This window comes from Pseudonaja textilis, chromosome 6 (assembly GCF_049901715.1).
Source record: "Pseudonaja textilis isolate UNSWEBS1 chromosome 6, rPseTex1.2, whole genome shotgun sequence".
Lineage (NCBI taxonomy): Eukaryota > Metazoa > Chordata > Lepidosauria > Squamata > Elapidae > Pseudonaja > Pseudonaja textilis.
The window spans coordinates 48999880-49017664 of record NC_141995.1 but is presented as its reverse complement, the minus strand read 5'-3'; the positions used below and the strand labels follow the sequence as shown (position 1 = coordinate 49017664).

The 17785-nt window shown below is 43.6% G+C and overlaps 1 protein-coding gene across 16 annotated transcripts in view; it reads right to left on the bottom strand.

The window, feature by feature from the left end:
• The window catches only part of RBM47 (RNA binding motif protein 47), a 96299-nt gene that overhangs the window by 64430 nt on the left and 14084 nt on the right, over positions 1 to 17785 (bottom strand). For 3 of the 16 annotated variants that reach the window (XM_087936788.1, XM_087936794.1, XM_087936801.1), the window contains exon 1: positions 12141 to 12532. The exons of 12 other annotated variants lie outside the window; for them this stretch is intronic. The gene's annotated coding sequence lies outside the window, so the exon portion shown is untranslated. Of the gene's footprint in view, positions 1 to 187; positions 369 to 12140; positions 12533 to 17785 lie in introns of those variants that run through there. One more of the 16 variants, XM_087936798.1, reaches the window with a different exon arrangement.

Genomic DNA, 17785 nt, shown 5'->3' with positions numbered 1-17785 from the left:
TAGATATGATATAGATAGATAGAGAGATAGATGATAGGTAGGTAGATATGGATGATAGATAAATAGATAGATAAACTGTGAATGATGTCCTAATAGGAGGCCTCCAGAATTCCTCAGCTGCCAAAACCAGAATCCATCTCCTACAACAAAACTTCTGAAGAAAGAACAACAACAAAATCTTCCTTACCTAAAACATCTGAATTAACCCCACGCCAAGCAAAATTCATGAACATTATGGGTTGCTCCCGTTCCTGAGAAGACGCCCAACACATCAAAGGCCTTGGACGGGGCCCTCACAGCCAAGCACTGAAGACAGAGGCAGAAAGAGACTCGGCAAAGCATCTCCAAATGGCCCGTCCCCTTGACTCTAAAAACAAAATATCGGCTCTCTGATCAGGGAAGTCTGGGTTCCCCTTTATTGCTTTCAGTTCCAGTTCAGCAGCTTGGGACCTGACCATCTTTGGTGTAGGACGAGATGGAATCTCGTGGGGAATCTGGAGGTCCAACAGGTTTTTCTTTTGGTTTTAAAATGAATATTTTAAGATAGCTGACCTGCCATTATTTTATTTTATTTTTGGTTTCATTTTGTAGGTTCACCAGGCTTAGGAGTTTCAAATAAGATTCTATACTTCTATATTTACAAATCTCTCTCCCTCTCTCTCTCTCTCCCCCTCTCTCTGTATCTATCTATCTCTATCTGTGTATCTGTATATCTATCATCTATCATTTATCATCTATCTATCTGTATCTTTGTACGTGTATGTGTATCTGTCTATATTTCTAGCTGTCTGTCTATTATCTATCTATCTATCTATCTATCTATCTATCTATCTATCTATCTATCTATCTATCATCTATCTATCTATGTGTATCTATCTATCTGTATCTGTGTCTATCAATCCATCTATCTATCTATACCTGTGTATGTGTATGTGTATCTATCTTTCTATCTATCTGTCTGTCTATTTTTCTATCTTTCTTTTTTTAATTTTTTTAAAAAAACAAACTTTATTGATTATAAAACTAAAATATCAAACAAACACATACACAACACACAGAAGAAGAAAAATAGGAAAAAAGAAAATGATTGAAAACTAACAATTCTACTATCAACAGTCTATGGTTCCTTGTTTGTTATCAATATTGGTGATATATTTACAAATACATCTTATTGCGAATATATAATTATGATTTACATTTTACGTTATTTACTAATATATTTTCTATTTTTGTTCTATCCAGTCATACCAGCATTCCCAGCTTCTATAATATTCTGATGTTTCTTTTTCCTTAAGTGCTAAGGTTAACTTGTCCATCTCTGCACAGGCTGTTATCTTCTGAATAACCATTTCCTCTGTTGGAATATCTGCTTGTTTCCAACACTGTGCAAAGGTTATTCTGGCTGCAGTGAGAATATGCAGTATTATATATTTGACATTTTTAGAAATTTATCTATTAAATATCCCCAATAGGAAGAATTCTGGTTTTAATTCAATTTGCTCCGCCGTTATTTCCCCTAACCATTTTTTTATTCTATGCCAGTATCTTTGGGCTTCAGTGCAGGACCACCACATGTGAAAGAATGTTCCTTGTTTCTTTTTACATTTCTGTCTTTCTTTCTGTCTGTCTGTCTGTCTGTCTGTCTCTCTGTCTCTGTTTCTCTGTCTGTCTCTCTCTATCTATCTATCTATCTATCTATCTATCTATCTATCTATCTCTATATCTAAACACACACACTTCTTTATTCTGATTTAAGGAAACTAATTATAACTAGAAACAGAGTTGCTACTTTTTAATTTCAGTAACACCTAGCAAAGGTGTCTCTCCACCCCCACCCCCTCTTTTCCTGGAAATAAATTAAGCCACTCAATTAAAAACTCCTATGAAGACTTCAATGTGCCAAGTTAAACAATCTATTTCTTGAGCAAAAGTTTAAGTGAAAAAAAAAAGTTAAATCGTAACAGCTTTGTAATCACATTTAAACGATTTATCTCATCGCCTGGCAGCATCTGTGGGAACGTCATCTGGACCTAGGCAGCACGTAGGGTAGGCTCAGACCTGATCAATATTTGTATGGGAGTCTACCAGAAAATCTTACCTGGACCCCCTTTGAGGCATGAAAACCAGTTGGGTGACTCTTGAACCAATTGTCAGAAGACAGTGAATTCTGGTTCCGCCTTAACTGGCTGATTTTGGGCCAGTGGCCAAGCGACTGCGAGTTCTAGTCCTGCCTTAGGCATGAAGGCCAGCTGGGTAACTTTGAGCCAGACCATGTCTCTCAGCCCAACCCACCTCACAGGGACGTTCTGATGCAGAAACAGGAGGAGAAAATAATATTTGATATATTTGCCACCTTAAGTTGTTTATAAAAATAATAAAGGTGGGATATCATCATCCTCTTTTAACGACCCCATAATCCCTTGTGGGGTGGAGTTTGAGCAACTGAATGGAGCTAGCAGAGCATTTACTGGCTGGATGCCTTTCCTGTTGCCAATGCGGAGTTTTGTTCAGCCGATATATTCTCATTGTGCCCTGAGAGAGAAATATCTGTCTCTACCTAGGATCGAACTCACAGCCTCCTGATTGTGAGGTGAGAGCTCCACCTCTAGGCCACCATACCACTCCGAAAAATAATAACACAATTTTTCCACGTAGACGAGTATCTAAACTTCTGGACCTTGGTCTTTCTTATTCAATCTGCCTTTGGATTATGGATTTCCTGTCTGGCCGCTCACAGAGGGTCAGAATAGATAATCATACCTCTTCAGCCCTTATTTTTTACACTGGTACACCACAAGGTTGCGTGTTGAGTCCCTTACTCTACACTCTTTATGTGCATGACTGCATTCCCACTCACGCTAGTAATACTATTGCTAAATTTGCAGATGATACAACAGTGGTGGGACTCATCTCCGGGGCGGGGGGGACGAATCTGTCTACTGAGATGAGGTGGACCAATGGTTGCTTTCATGGTGTGGAGACAATTACTTGGTCCTCAACACCAATAAGACCAAGGAGCTTATAGAAGGAACAGATCAGACATCCGGCCCTTGCTTATCAATGGGGACTGAGTGGAGCAAGTGGCCAGTTTTAAGTTTTTGGGTGTTACCCTAAAAGACGATCTGACCTGGGGTGCTCACATTGCAGCCCTGGTCAAAAGGGCCCAGCAGAGATTATATACTACTTGAGACTTTTCAGGAATCAACAACTGAATGAAAAACTGCTGGTAACCTTCTACCGCTGCACCACAGAGAGTATCTTAACTTACTGCACCTGCGTCTGGTTTGCCGATTGCACCGGGGCAGACAGGAAAGCACTCCAGAGGGTTAATATCATTGCCCAGAGGATCATTGGCTGCCCTCTCCCCTCTTTGGAAGAGCTTCATAGCTCCTGCTGCCTTAAGAAAGTTCAAAACATTCTCAAAGATCCATCTCAACCTGGACACCCTCTTTTCTTTTTTGAACTATTACCATCTGGCAGCCGGTACAGGATATAAAAACAAGAACAAATAGGCTGAAAAACAGCTTCCAGGGCAGTAACTCTGTTGAATTCTACTGTATAGTACACTGAAGATGGTATTTAATTTCATTGTACAATGTGAAATGACAATAAAGTAAGCTAAACTAAACTAATAAAGGCAGGATATGAATAAATAAAATAAATAATTAAGCCGACAATATTAGCGGAGCGTATCAAAACCAGATACATGATCAGGTCCTCGTTACCAATGCTTTGAGGAATTTTTACAACCTCTCCAAAATATGAATGAATTCTACCTCTCAGGGAGGTAAGATGCCAAGCCTTGGAAACAGCCTAACATAACATTAATACCTAAAGAGACAAGATTTAACTTCAACCAAAAAATCTCTATAAATTACAGATAGACTTACAATATACTTAATGACCATTTTACATTACAACTATCCCGCTCGGTGACAGAAATTTTGGGCACCATTGCGGTCGTAAAATGAGGAATGGGATGAGGGCCACGGTAGACAGTTTAAGGTTAAAGTTTGGGGGTTTTGAGGATGTGACAACAGAGTCACGGAGTGAGTTCCAGGCATTGACCACTCTGTTGCTCAAGTCGTGTTTTCTGCGATCAAGTTTGGGGCGGTTTACCTTGAGTTTGTATCTATTGTTTGCCTGTGTTTGTTACTGCGGTTGAAGCTGAAGTAGTCGTTGACAGGTAGGATGTTGTAGCAGACAATTTTGTGTACTAAGCGTAGGTCAGACTGTGGGCGGCGTAATTCTAGGTTGTCCAGGTCCAAAATTTCAAGCCTGGGTCATCTCAACATGCACGTCCATGCATCAAAGACCCACCCACCCACCAGGACTGTGTCTTCTGGATTTGTGGACCCAGAAAGTCCTCAAACAGCTACACAAGAGCCTTCAAGAGGACTTCTGGCCAAGAGCCTGCAGAGTATTTGCAGAATCCACATTTCCCCACACTCTCTCAGTTTTTCTAGCAGGCTCCTTCAACTTGGCCTTGTCTAGAAAAGCGACCTGGAGAGGATGGAAGATGTCATCCAACCTGTCCGAAGGGCACTGCACTGGATGCCTAAAACCAACTTCCCATGCTGGTTCGCCCCAGAATTACCTTCCCATAGACGTCAATCATTCGTACATTAGCTAGAGCTGGAGGTGAGAAGGTCATTCTGCTTCCGAAAAGTCTTTTGCTAGGACTCCCTGACTCTGGTTTTGCTCAGAGGGAAAAAAAAAATCCAGTTTTTTCCATCCCACCTCCCTATAACAAGAGCAGGCCAGATCTGCCTTGAGGTTGTTTTACAGAGAATAAAAAAGGCCTCAAGACCAAAAAATAAAAAATAAAATAAAAGAGAATGAAAGAAAAAGAAGAAGCCAAATCCTCCTCTATTTCCTCATTGCTCAAAATAATTGCCTGAGACAATGGAGAATTCTTAGTCATCAATTCTAAGAGAAGGGTTTTTTTTTCTTCTTTCCCCTCTTTTAAAGAGATGTGGAAATGATAAGCACAGGCCTGAGTTTCCTTTTGAATCAAAGTGCTTCTCTTTCATTTCAGCCATTTCAACCAGGTTATATGTCAACCAAGACGTTCTACACAGCTAAATTCTTGGGATTTGCCGAGTCAGCCTAAGAAGATGATAGACCAGCTTTCTTTCTTTCTTTCTTTCTTTCTTTCTTTCTTTCTTTCTTTCTTTCTTTCTTTCTTTCTTTCTTTCTTTCTTTCTTTCTTTCTCAAAATTACACTTCTCTATTTACATTGTTAACAGTATTGTGTCACCAATATTACATATATTTACATTTATTTCTATACATTAATCCTTACTCCTATGTTCTCTCTCCTTATACCATCTATCCCAAACCGTGTAGTATTCTGAATCCTCCTTGCCTTTTAGTTCTATTGTAAATTTGTCCATCTCGGCACATTCTAATATTTTTTGTATTAATACCTCTTCGGACGGTGTGTATTTTCTAGTTTCCAACCTGCGCAAAAACTATCCTCGCTGCTGTTATTATGTGCAATATGAATGTATTGGATTTGTTTGCTACATTTCCCTTTAATTATCCCCTGTAGAAATAGTTCAGGTTTAAATTCTATTTCATGTTCCATTATCTCCTGCAGCCATCTTGGTACTTTTATCCAATATTTTCTGGGTTTGGGGGCATTGCCACCAGATATGGAAAAAAAAAAGTTCCCTATTTCCGTTTGCATTTCCAGCACTCTGATTTTGTATTTGGGTACATTTTTGCCAATCTTGCTGGCGCTAAATGCAATCTATAATACATTATATAGTGAAAATCTTTATATGCTGTTGACAATGTTAATTTGTAGCGTTCATCATCTCAAGAACTTCAGAACGCTACAAGATTTCCCTGCACACCTCAAGCTTGGAATTGAACTAAGGGAGGTTGTTATGTCCTGAGGACTCTAGGAGTTCTCACTCAGGTCCATTCACTTTGCGGGGGCGTTCTCCCCTTCACCCATTGGTTGGTTCTCCCCAGCAGCCAGCTATAAAAGCAGGCTGTGGGGTCCAACCTGTTGCTGATCGCTGCGAGCCAGTTCCAGGCGTGGCAAGCACGGTCAGCCCTTTATTGTTATAATAAAGTATTGTTGCACTCATGCTCTGGTTCAGCCTCTCTTTTCCCAAACTTAACACTGGCGACGAAGGTGGGATGGCTACCAGAAGCACCATGCAACCGCTGAGTCACTAGCCGCCGATCCGCAGCCAGAGAGAGCGATCGGCCGGCGATAAGAGCAACGCTGATCCGCAGCCAGAGAGAGCGGTCAGCAAGCAAAAAGAGCAAACAAAAAGAGCAAACGCTGGTCCGCTGACGGAGAAAGCGGCCAGCAAGCAATAGAAGCGAACACTGATCCGCAGCCAGAGAGAGCGGTCAGATCGAAAGTTAGAAGCGTCTGTAGCCGCTTGTTAGCCCAGCTACAGGGAAAGTGAAGCGCTGCGAGCCGCGGCCGCTCATTGTTTAGGCGCGAAATTCAAACGGCTGTCATTTGAATTTCAAACCTAAAAGGCACAGCACAGAGCTGTAGTCAAGTCACTGACGCCCACACAGGCGCGAATTCAAACGCCGCCAACGGCTGACGGCCAAACGTGGCTAACCCAGAGAGAAAGAGAGGATTGCGAAAAGCCTCTCCAGAGCTGAAATCACTTGCCTGCCACAGGCACTAGAACATTTTTCTGCTGCCCCAGAGAGATTTTGTCCACAGGTTGTTCTACCGGCCCCAGCACCATGAATTCCAATCCAGTCTTCCCAGCGTTCAAACCGGATGAGGAGAAGTTGGAATCATACAAGAACCGTTTTACCCATTATATCGATGCAATTGGGCTGGCTGATGCTGGAGAGCATCGGAAAAAATCGTATTTCCTGATCTACTGTGGAGCCATCGTCTTCGATACTGCCACAGCCCTCGTGGCTCCACGTGAGTTGAAAAACGTTCCTTGGTCAGAGCTACTTGAAATCCTCACTAACCACTATTCTCCCAGGCCCTCACAGATTGCCAGGAGATTCACCTTCCGTATGAGGAAGCAAGCGGAGAAGGAAACCATTAATCAGTACATGGTCGCCCTCAGAACAGCAGCATTGCATTGTGGGTTTGGAACCTACCTGGAGGACATGCTCCTCGATCAACTAGTCTGCGGGGTCAAGGACCTACACCTTCAAAGGCGCCTCCTCGCGAAAAAGACCTCAATCTCGCACAAGCAGTCGAGGAGGCCTTAGCAGCAGAACTGGCAGCGCACTCAGCCACCGAAATCCATGGCCCGACTGCCAAGCTGACATCAATTCCAGTCCACTCCGAGGAGGTGGTAGCAGAGGAATCCCTGAGTGATGAAAACGACATCCACCGCCTCTCCAACGACAGACGGCCGCAGGTAGGAGCCAAACAAGAAAACATCGGTCCACCCAAGCACATCACCCTGTGCCTAGCCTGTGGTGGATCTCATCTGAGGGCCACCTGCAAGTTTAAAGGAGCCACCTGCAATAACTGCCATAAAAGGGGGCACATCGCGAGAGTCTGCCAAGCCCCTCAAAGCTCAACACAAAGGCACCCCCCCGTCTCACACTCGGGGCCGCAGAGGCAAGTATTGAACTGTCGCACGCACCACCGTGCCAAGCACACTTGCCACACTGTCAGTAAAATCTCTCTCTCCGTTTCCTTAGAAGGTAAACCGTGCCACATGGAGGTTGACACAGGGTCAGCGCTCTCAATTATCTCGTGGAACACCCTCAAGAGGCTCCAGCCCAGCCTGTCCACTAGCCGGCTCCAGAAGTGCCAATTTAGCCTGAAGGACTACCAGGGGAAGACCATTCCTGTAATCGGCAGAGGCAAGTTCCTTGTCAATTTTAGAGCTTTTAAAGGTCACCTACCTCTAGTGGTAGTTAACGACAATCTCCCTACCTTATTGGGGCTCGATTGGTTTCCCCATCTCGGCCTAGGGCTAACAGGAGTCCATGCTGTCTCAACCTCAGACACTGACTCCTTATTCGCTGATTACTCAGATGTATTCAGCGATGAGCTGGGGTGTTATAACGGTACCCCAATATTGTTCTCAGTCGACCCCCAGGCAGTCCCAATCAGGCTAAAACCGCGTAGGGTCCCATTCGCTATTCGGCCAAAACTAGATGCTGAATTGGATAAACTATTAAAACAAGGGGTCATTGAGCCAACAGATTTCGCCAAATGGGAGACGCCCATTGTCACACCCCTCAAAAAAGACGGTAGCCTGAGAATTTGCTCGGACTACAAGACCACAATCAATAAGTTTCTACAAGTTAGCGCTTACCCAGTGCCCGTCATTCAGCATTTATTACACACTTTTGAACCTGGCAGCATTTTTGCCAAATTGGACATGTCTCAAGCGTATCAACAGTTCCCTGTTGACAACCAAACAGCGGAACTCCAGACCATTGTCACTCACAGGGGTGCTTTCCGATGCAAGCGTCTCCAATTTGGCGTAAGTGTTGCCCCAGGTATCTTTCAATCCCTCATGGAGCGGATTTTACAGGGCCTCCTGGTGTAGTACCCTACTTCGACGACATCTTAGTCTCGGCCAGGGACAGACCCCAACTCTTCCAGAGAGTTCGAGCAGTGTTAGAGAGGTTCAGACAGCTTGGCCTCAAATTGAAAAAAAGAAAAATGCGCCATTGCCACTAGACAGGTGGACTTTCTGGGTTATAAAATTGATGCCTCAGGCATTCACCCCCTGGAGTCCAAGGTTAAGGCAATTCACGAGGCACCCACTCCAACCTCCAAAACTGAACTACAGGCCTTCTTGGGGCTATTGAACTTTTACGCGTCTTTCTTGCCCCATAAAGCATCAGTAGCTGAACCCCTACACAGGTTACTGGATAAAAAGTCACCTTGGCACTGGGGGCACAAAGAAGACCATGCTTTTCACGCCGTGAAATCACTACTCACGTCAGAGGCGGTACTTATTCAATTCGACCCCAACCTTCCTTTAGTGCTGGCAGCAGACGCATCCCCTTTTGGAATTGGGGCAGTATTAAGCCACAGGCTTCCCAATGGCACCGAGGCTCCCATTGCCTTTTTCTCCAGGACGCTCTCTGCAACAGAGCGCAATTACAGCCAGATTGATAAGGAAGCTCTAGCGGCTGTTGCAGCAGTGAAAAAATTTCACGAATTTCTCTTTGGCCATTTTTTCGAGCTGGTCACAGACCACAAGCCCCTCCTGGGTCTACTAGCTGGGGACAAACAGACCCCTCAAGTCCTTTCTCCTAGGATGACGAGATGGACCCTCTTCCTAGCAGCCTACTCCTACAGACTCATACACCAGCCAGGTAAAACATTGTCCCACGCTGATGTTCTCAGCCGCTGTCCCTTGCCGGCTCCGGCTGAAGACCCTGCTCCGGTCCACGCTATTTTCGAGGTAACCCAATTAGACCTCCCCATCACTGCCCTTGACATTGCTGCTAAAACCAAGGCAGACAAAACGCTCACCCAGGTGCTCGACTGGGTGAGGAGGGGGTGGCCAGGTGGCAATGTTGAAAACAAATTCTCACCTTTCAAGACCCGCATGCAGGAATTGTCCAGTTTGCAGGGCTGTCTACTGTGGGGCACTCGAGTGGTCATCCCGACCTTACTGCGCACCCGAGTCCTGGAGGCGTTGCACGAGGGACACCCTGGCATCGTGAGAATGAAGGCATTAGCACGCAGCTACGTATGGTGGCCAGGCCTCGGCGAGGACGTTGTCAGATGGGTAAGTTCCTGCAACATTTGCCAGGAATCCCGTCCTGCTCCTCCTATTGCCACCCCTACTAAATGGGAGAGCGCCAGCGCTCCGTGGTCCAGAATTCACATCGACCTGGCCGGCCCTTTGCATGGGAAGATGTTCCTAGTGGTCGTGGACGCCTATTCTAAATGGATTGACGTTGCACAGCTATCCACGACCACCACACAAGCAATCACCAACGTATTAACACGCCTGTTTGTTACACACGGGCTACCCGACTCCATTGTCTCCGACAATGGCCCACAGTTCGCATCAACCGAGTTCAGCCGTTTCGCTGCCAACCTGGGTATCCGCCACATTTTCACAGCCCCATTTCATCCTGCCAGTAACGGATTGGCTGAAAGGGCCGTCAGGACCACTAAAGAAGCCCTGGCTAGGTTCAACAAGGATGACTGGCACCACAAACTCTCGCGTTTCCTGATGAGCCAGCATTCAACGCCATGTTCAGTCACCAACAAGTCCCCAGCTGAGCTCCTGATGGGCAGGCGTCTGAGGACTGTATTGGACAGACTTCACCCACAATACTGCCCTGACTCTCCCCTCGCTTCCACATCGGGGGTTAGACATTTTATCTTACAGGAGCCAGTATTCGCGAGGAACTTCGCGGGAGACCCCCTGTGGATACCGTGCGAGATCGTGGCCATCACCGGACCAAGGTCGTATCGGGTCAGACTGGAGGACGGCCGGGTCTGGAGAAGGCACCTGGACCAGCTGCGTAGGCGCCTCAGCACCCACACTAGCAGGGGCCCAGAATCACAAAGCGACGGGAGGTCTCAGCATCAACCCCACATCCACATCCTTCCCGGCGACCAGTGCACACCAACAGTCATTCCAGATAGCCCGAACACGGACAGCGGCGCCCAGACGGTGGACCAGCCCGATCCAGTCTACGGGAGCACGTCCCCAGTGACCAACCCTACGAGTCCCGGGCCTGCCCGAACCGAGGGGCACGTTGGTGACACTTACCCGGCTCTGCCTTCCCAGACAGACTCTGAACGGACAGTCAATGTTCCAGAGCTGCGCCATTCCGGGCGCCAACATAAACCTCCTGCCTACCTCAAAGACTATGCGTGTTCGCATCTGGGGGGAAGGGGTGTTATGTCCTGAGGACTCTAGGAGTTCTCACTCAGGTCCATTCACTTTGCGGGGGCGTTCTCCCCTTCACCCATTGGTTGGTTCTCCCCAGCAGCCAGCTATAAAAGCAGGCTGCGGGGTCCAACCTGTTGCTGATCGCTGCGAGCCAGTTCCAGGCGTGGCAAGCACGGTCAGCCCTTTATTGTTATAATAAAGTATTGTTGCACTCATGCTCTGGTTCAGCCTCTCTTTTCCCAAACTTAACAGAGGTGTTGCTGGTAAAAAGTGTGCTCTCCATGTAAAATTGAGGGGTGGGCCTCAAAAAATTTAGCAACCAGTTCTCTGCCCAGTTGCTGGGTGGGCATGGCCATGGTGGGTATGTCCCTAGTCCAGTGGTCGTCAACCCATGGGCCACAGACCACTGATGGTCCACGAGAAAATTTTGGTGGTCTGCAGAGAAATGTCCCCCCAAAGCAATTAATCCAGGCTACACGGGAACACAAGGCTGAACCGCCCACATGGCCCGCCCACCCACTGGCCCCCACCCTTTGGCCGAGCGCAAACCTTACCTTGAGTAGAGCCAGGCGAGCCAGAACTGGAAGGTAAGACCAATGGCAAGGGAGGGAAATCCACCCCGGAGTGGCTTGCTGATGTTGGTGGGAAAGTCGTTCCCCTATTCCAGAGCTGCAGAAGTTACAGGACTGGCCCTTTAGTCATCCTGGAGCAGCTCCTCTGGTCCATGGCAGGTCGGTGCACCCGGGTGGAAGAGCAGCTGCTCTGGGATGACCAGTCCTGTGACTCCCGCAGCTCTGGAATAGGGGAACGACTTCCCCACCAACGTCAGCAAGCCACTGTCAGTCAAAATTCATATTAGTGATCCACGGGATTTAAAATTATGAGTTTGGTGGTCCCTGAGGTCTGAAAGGTTGGCGACCTCTGACTAGTCAGCCTCCTGCACCATGGCAGGCGAGAGCCTTCTAGGCTCCGGAGCTTTTTCTCGTTTCTGGCCTTCCAGAGCCTCCAGGAGGCCCTATCATCCTCTGTGGACTTACTTGGGATCCAAAACAGGCTGTGTGGAGACTCCTCCACAGGAGAGGAGGGGTGGAGTGGGTGGGGCCAGCCAGTCATTGCAACTACCAGTTCGGCAAACCAGATGTCAGATTAACACCCGGTTCGCCTGAACTGGTGTGAACCGGTAGCAGCCTCACCCCTGTCACGCACCGCAAACCCCTGCATTCAAGAATTACAGTTCAAAAGTCTACGGTGTTCCACAGCAGGTCACAACCTTACAAAAGGTTGATTTTTCTTGTCTTATCTTACCCACTTCAGGAACACAGCCGGTTCGGTTTCTTGGACACCGGAACGTTGCAAGTGGCAAGCGACCATTTAAAAAAAACAACACCTCAAACAAGTCATTTTCTAAATAGCTAAATAAAAATAAATAAACCCCCGAACTGAAATGGAACCATATGGCAATTCAGAGCCAGAATTTAAGAGTTCTGTATTGCATCTAGAGACACTTCCTTCTCTCGGTTAGCCCTGTCCCCACCCATGCTCTGAATAACTGCTTGAAAAAAAAATCTCCAGTTTTACAACAGCAACCCACAAGCGTCTTTTGAAATCAAATGGATCTGTAAAATATTTCGAGCTTAAGAGCGAACAAGGAAGAGCTGAAGAGGAATGTTGCAATGCACGCTTACTATGCCCTGAAAGATCCAGGACTCCAAGTAACTAAAACAGTAGCTCTAAAGTGAATATTATGAGGAAAGGGGGAACTGGGGTGTCCATTGCGTATTTTACCTATGGGCAATGGGCTTTTGTGTACGTATGTATGCAAAATAGGGGAGAGGACTCTGTGTATGTGTGCAGAAGTTTAAAGCACACAAATTGAGGTCTGAGGGGGATCCTTGGTGCTCTCTGAGCTGGGTGGTTTTCTTGCAGACGTTTCATGACCCAGCTAGGTAACATCATCAGTACGAGAAGGGCGTGTGGTTTGCAGAGAGAAGGAGAAGGACTATGGAGTCCTTGGTGCTCTCCGAGCTGGGTGGTTTTCTCACAGATGTTTCACGACCCAACTAGGTAACATCATCAGTACTAGAAGGGAGTGTGGTTTGCAGAGAGAAAGGAGAAAGTCTGTGGGGTCCTTGGTGCTCTCTGAGCTGGGTGGTTTTCTTGCAGATGTTTCACGACCCAACTAGGTAACATCATCAGTGCAAGAAGGGAGTAGGGTTTGCTCTCTGTTTACATAGAACTGGCTTGTATACAGGGAGTCCTCGACTTACGACTGCAGTTGAGCCTCAAATTAATGTTGCTAGGCAAGAAATTTGCGAACTGTTGTTAAGGAGAGCAGTTTCGGTTTTAGTTTCAGTTTCAGTTTCTTAGCACCAAGCAGCTTTAGCACAGAACAGTTGAGCTAAGGCTCCTTGCTGTCTCCTTCTTGCTCACACAGCAAATATGGTTTCAGTTTCCAAACAGCCCTCAACTGTCTCGCATACTGACAGGGTGCTAGCCAGATGAATACCAACTTTAAAAGCACAACTACAATGACGTGGGAAAATACCCAAACAAAGCTGAATACCATACATGTAAGTACCTGCGAAAACTTAAGAAAACACATACATACATACATACATACATGCTGAATACCATGTATATGTATATGTATATGTATATGTATATGTATATGTATATGTATATGTATATGTATATGTATATGTACTGTATATTATAATAATTATCACACTGTCAGTATGGAATCTGGCAAAATAGATAGGCAAAATAGATAGATAGATAGATAGATAGATAGATAGAGATAGAGATAGAGATAGAGATAGAGATAGAGATAGAGATAGAGATAGAGATAGAGATAGAGATAGAGATAGAGATATATATGCAGGTCTTGGCGTGTTCGGGTCTTTTCCCGTGTAAGATCTTACACGGGAAAAGACCCGAACACGCCAAGACCTGCATACCTGTACTCGTGAAAATCTGTGAAACTTATATGTACCCATTTCATGTATTCAAAACTATGTATACACTTATACTTATTATCTTGTAAACAATTGACAAATCAAATAAATAAATAAAATAATAAAATAAAAAATAAATAAATAGATATAGATATGGATATGGATATAGATATAGATATAGATATATAGATATAGATATAGATAGATATGAGTCCTATAACAGTTCATTTAGTGACCTTTTAAAATTACAAAAGTACTGAAAAAAGTGAATTATGACCATTTTTCACACTTATGACCATCAACATTCGAACCCTTGGGAACTGTCTCACACTTATGATCATTGTAATGTCCTGGGGATTGTCTTTTCTGACAAGCAAATTCAATGGGAAAACCAGATTCACATAGCAACCTTTTTAAAAAACTAATTTAGGTGGTGATTCACTTAACGGTGGCAAGGAAGATTGTAAAATGGAGCAAAATTCACTCAACAAACATCTTGCTTAGTGACTGAAATGTTGGGCCCCCTTTGTGGTCATAAGTCAAGGACTACCTGTAAGGCCTTTAAGGTACTCACATCGATGTATGAAATAATCTTCGTTCAATTGTCTCAGATACTAGCTCTTCCCAATTAGGAAGATGATATAAAAAAAATAACTTTAGGACCAAGGAGCCCCATTTAGGACAATAGAAGCCTTTGGTATGAAACCAGATTAAGGTCTGGTCAGTTTCAGGCAGACACTGCCAGTCAAAGGAAGGGTTATAATCAACTAAATAAGGTCACAGAGCTTGTTACTCCCAGTTATCATTCTGTGGGGACCTGCTAGGATGTGGAGGGAAGAGATACTGTAGTTTATTTAAGTAATAACAGGGGGAAAAACAGGTTAAACACAGGACACTATATAAGATAACTTAACAGAAACAGAGGTAGCAATTTGTGTCCTTTACAGTAATGGAGTCAGAAAGTTCATTTCATGGGAACCTGTTGCAGTCACTAAATGAGGACTACCGATATCCTTTGGGGTTATAATCTACATTTTTTCTCTTTACACAGTGCCTGCAACTACTATTACGTTGCCCAGAAAAATGGCCTTTTTAATCTGTCCAGCAAATATTACATTTGAGCATTATTTCTGCACAATGTGTCACTTTGGCTATGCACACACCTGGCATAAGAATTGTCCCCAAGCACCATCCATTCGTTACCAGCACAAGAACAAATTTAATTTATTTCTACAAGTTCTTTTCTCTTTCAGGATTACTAGCCTTGAAACTGTTCTAGTTCTCTTAAAGGAGCACCTCACATTTTTAATCTTCAGAAACCCGGATATTGTTTGCAGGTGGGCTTCTTGACCTTATGCAAAACAGGTATACGCAGGTTTGCCTATATGGCAAACTTTGGTTTCCAACAAGAAAATCAAGTCAAGCTTTGGTTTCCATATAGGCAAATCACTGTTTCCAATAACCTAACATCCTTTTCTGCTTAAACACAACAAGATAGCCCCCATATTTTAGCACAAGCCTGTGTGTGTGTGTGTGTGTGTGTGTGTGTGTGTGTGTGTGTGTGAAAAATTTCTTCACCTTTTAAACCCAGGAGAAAGCATTTCCCTGTCCTTGTGTTTGCCTTCAGAAATTCTTGGGTGTATTACAGCATAACAGAGCTGTGTGACAAGGATAAAGAGATTAGAATAATTTTTTATTTAACTCCTTCAGCTCGGAATGGACAAAGAGTCATTTGATTGCTGCAGGAGACTCTTAGTTCGAAGTAGATGTAATTCATAAAATGAAAAAAAAAACCCACAAGTGTAGAAGGAGATTTTCTCTTTCTTTCTTTCTTTCTTTCTTTCTTTCTTTCTTTCTTTCTTTCTTTCTTTCTTTCTTTCTTTCTTTCTTTCTCTTTCCTTTCTTTCTCTTTCCTTCCTTCCTTCCTTCCTTATTTCTTTCTTTCTTTCCTTCCTTTCCTTTCTTTCTTTCTCCTTCCTTCCTTCCCTCCTTCCCTCCTTCCTTTTCTTCTTTCTTTCCTCCCTTTCTTTCTTTCTTTCCTTCCTTTCCTTTCTTTCTTTCTCCTTCCTTCCTTCCCTCCTTCCTTTTCTTCTTTCTTTCCTCCCTCCCTTTCTTTCTTTCCTTCCTTTCCTTTCTTTCTTTCTTTCTTTCTTCCTTCCTTCCTTCCTTCCTTCCTTCCTTCCTTCCTTCCTTCCTTCCTTCCTTATTTCTTCTTTCTTTCCTCCCTCCCTCCCTTTCTTTCTTTCTTTCTTTCTTTCTTTCTTTCTTTCTTTCTTTCTTTCTTTCTTTCTTTCTTTCTTTCTTCTTTCTCTTTTTCTTTCTTTCTTCTCTCTCTCTCTCTCTCCCCTCCACCCCCTCTCCTCCTCCCCTTTTTCCTTGTAGGCACAAAATTACTCAAAGAGAGTAACAAAAGAAATCACGGAGAATTTGCTTTTGCCAAAGTCTGAAACACAAAAGATGGTGAGAAACTTCAGCATTACAAAAAAGAAATAAGCCATTTGGGGTTATTTTCCCCTCAGCTGTGAAACGCGCCCCATGCTTGCTTTTTAAAGAACGTTCTACCATTCAAGTTTCATTCAGAAATGTGCATAGGACTGGGGTGTCTGCTGTAAAATGCTTTGGGATTTATTTTCTGCATGAATGACAACAACCATTTTTTGAAGAAATAAATAGCATTGATTCATAACTGCCCAGAGTCATCGTGTAAGGGAGAGGGTCGGCATAAACAATGAATAAATAAATGCATACTCTATGCGCATGGTACCAATGTCCCTCAACCACGGCAACTTAAAGATTTCAATTCCCAGAATTCCCCAGCCATCTATACTTTTAGCATTCTGGGAATTGAAGTCCCCAGCTTTTAACCTTGGCTAAAGGTGAAAAGCACTGCTTTAAATTATTCTGTGTACTGTTTACTCAGCAAATACATCTCCATTCCCAGCAGAAACCACGATTATGTAAGGACAAAGGACATAATCTTATATCCTGGTAATATTTAACCAGATTCCATACTGGCAGTGCAATGATTACATTTTTTACATCCAATGAAAGATTCATGGATCAACGGTTTGCATAGAGGAAAATCCAGCAATACACAAAAGATGGGCTGAAACAAATCGTGAAACGTTTAGTGTAGACTCTCAAGTCCAAATTGCATCAAATCACCTGCCACCCAGGTTTGTTTTAGACAACAAAGGAGTTTGACAAGGCTGTATACTGTTGCCTTGCCTTATATGCAGAGCACATCATTAAAAAGATGGAGCTAGATGAATCACAAGTTGGAATTAAGATTGCCAGGAGAAATATCAACAACCTCAGATATGCAGAGGATACCACTCTAACGGCAGAAAGTGAAGAGGAACTGAAGAGCTTCTTTTTTAAAAAAAACAAATTTTATTAGATTTTAAAGACAAACAAAACATTAAACATAAGAACATAAAACCTCTTTTCTGAAAGTTATTTGTAAATTTTAACAGGGAAAATAAACATTATTTTATACTTGATACATTTCCTTATAAACACATACATATCCTTTCAAATTTCTCATTATTTCTCCCTTTACTTTTCTTCAATTATATTTCTTTTCTATATTTATCTATTTTATATGTTTTTATTCATTATGCTTATATTTTCCCCTGACTTGTTTTATTCTCTTCTATCTTTTATTCTCAATTATCCTCTTCTAACATTCCTCCAAGGTTTTATTAACTCAATCAAGCATAAACACACAAAAAAATTTTTAAGAGACCAACAAAACATAAGACATAGAAACACAAAACCTCCTTTCTGAAGGCTACTTGTAGATTTTGACAAAACAAATAAGACATTCTTTTATACAACATAATTCCAAATTATCCTTTGTACATATCTTTTCCAAATTTCTCATTGTTTCTCCCTCCAAAGTTTTATTAATTCTCAATCAAACATAACTAACCAAAACACAAAACAATTTCTTTTTGGAAAGTGGCTTAGTCCCAGGTTACATCCTTTTTTACA